Genomic DNA, 2,524 nt, shown 5'->3' with positions numbered 1-2,524 from the left:
ACTCAACAGTACAAGTATATACGTCCCGGAAAGGGAAAATCAGCTATAATCAATCTTAACTCAACTCCTACTCGTCTCAATTACCACCATTTCTCAATCATAAGTAGATAACACGATAAACAAACTAAGTCTTTGCTCAATATCAAGGATTTACTCACTATTTCAACCATAGTAACATTCAAGAATACAACAAGTATCAATTTAAGACTCACGGTCATGCTTGACAACAACGTATAGATACTCGTCACCATGTCTATATGTCGTACTCAACAAGAAGCAAATATCAAATAGGACTCAACTCCTAATCCCTCAAATTAAGGTTAGACTAGACACTTACCTCGATGTCACGACGCAATTCAAGCCTCAGCTATTGCTTTACCTCTTGATTCCACCACCAACTCGCTCGTATCTAACCACAAGTTACTTAATTATATTAATAAATGCTAAATAAATCAATTTGAATGCATGAAAATGGATTTTCCAAAGTTTTACCCAAAAGTCAAAATAGCCCCTGGGCCCACATGGTCAAAACCCGAGGTTCGAACCAAAATCCGATCACCCATTCCCCCGCGAACTCAAATATATAATTTATTTTGAAATTGGACCTCAAATCGAGGTCCAAATCCCCAATTTGAAAAACCTAGGTTCTACCCAAACACCCAATTTCCCCCATGAAAATCATTGATTTGAAGTTGAAATCATGTTAAAAGTGTTAATGATTGAAGAAAACTAGTTAAAAACGACTTACAATTGATTTGGAGAAGAAATGTTGTTTGAAAATTTGCCTCTTATGTTTTTGGGATCTTAAAAATTGAAAAATAACTAAAAATCCCGTCTAAATATACTGCCCTCAGATGCCCTGTGCGGACCGTACAAAATCAACCGCGGCCGCACAGGCTTCCTGTGTTCTGCAGCAACAGGTCTTAGTATTTTGGTCATAACTTTCTCTACAGATGTCCAAAATGTGATATCTTTACCTTTCTGGAAACTAGACACGAAGGGATACAACAACGTTTGTATTTGAATCATCTCAAAATTCCTTGTATATCAAAAGATATAGGCTTCCGAAGTCGAACCAGTGAATCTGTTCTTCACCGCGGACCACACAGAATCTAGTGTGTCTACACAGGCCCTCCGTGGCCACACTCTATTTTGTGTGGACCGCACTGGTCTATTCATAGGCCTTCCACCTCTCTGAGCCTGCAACAGCTGTGTTTTTTAGGCCTAAGACACCCCGGAACCTACCCGAAACTCACCCGAGCCATCGGAACTCCAAATCAAGTGTACACAAAAATTCAAAAACATCTTACGGATTTATTCGTGTAATCAAATCATCAAAATAACATCATGAACATCAAATTAAATCTCAAGGTCAATGAAATTTTCTTAAAACTTCTTTAAACAACAATTTTTGCAATTTAAGTCCGAATCACGTCAAATGACATCCATTTTTCACCAAATTCCACAAAAACGTCTTAAGTCATGTATAAGACATGTATCGGGCACTGGAACCAAACTACGGTCCCGATACCATCATGTTCTAATCAAATTTCATTTCAAATTTCCTTGAATAATTTCAGAAAATAATTTTCTTTAAAAATTTATTTCTCGGGCTTGGGACCTCGAAATTCGATTCCGGGCATACGCCCAAGTCCTATATTTTCCGACGGACCCTCCGGGACCGTCAAATAATGGGTCCATGTCCGTTTACGCAAAACGTTGACCGAAGTCAAATTAACTCATTTCATAACTAAATTTTATCATTTTTCACAAAAATTCATATTTAAGCTTTCCGGCTACATGTCCGGACTGCGCATGCAAATCGAGGTAACTCTAAATGAGGTTTTCAAGTCCTCAGAAACACAGAATTTAATTTTAAGCAAGTTATAACCTTTTGGGTCATCACAAGTCGGTTAGCTTTCTAGATCTCCGTTCTCCTAAATAAAACTCTCTGTATATGCTTTTTCTATTTTATGACTTGCAGGGGTGGTTAGTTCGGGATTTAGAAGGGTCCGGAATGAAATTGAAATTGTTGGTTCCTTAAGTTTGGTAAAAAGAGCTAAGTTTGACTTGAGTCAACGTTTTAAGTAAACAACCTCGGAACCGGGATTTGACGGTCCCAATAGGTTCATATAATGATTTTGGACTTGAGCGTATTTTCAGATAGGTTTTGGATGATCTGGGAGAATTTCGGCGCTTAATATTGATAGTTGACACCTTGAAGGTTTTAAAATTCTTTAAATTTAGTTTGGAGTAGGTTTTGGTGTTATTGAGGTTCGTTTGGGATTCTGAGCCTAGAAATAGTTCTGTATGGTGATTTAAGACTTGGACACAAAATTTGGTGTCATTTCAAGTAGTTTAAGTACCAATCGGCATATTAGGAGTAAGTGGGAAGAATTGGAAGTTGATCCTATTGGTTTTGGGTTGCAATTCTTAGTTTTAATTTTGTTTTTCACGTTCGGAGGGTGAGCGAGCCTGTTTTATGATTTAAAACTTGTTGGTATGTTTGGACCGGGCCTCGGGA

This window comes from Nicotiana sylvestris, chromosome 12, assembly GCF_000393655.2.
Source record: "Nicotiana sylvestris chromosome 12, ASM39365v2, whole genome shotgun sequence".
NCBI lineage: Eukaryota > Viridiplantae > Streptophyta > Magnoliopsida > Solanales > Solanaceae > Nicotiana > Nicotiana sylvestris.
This window is presented reverse-complemented; position numbering follows the sequence as displayed.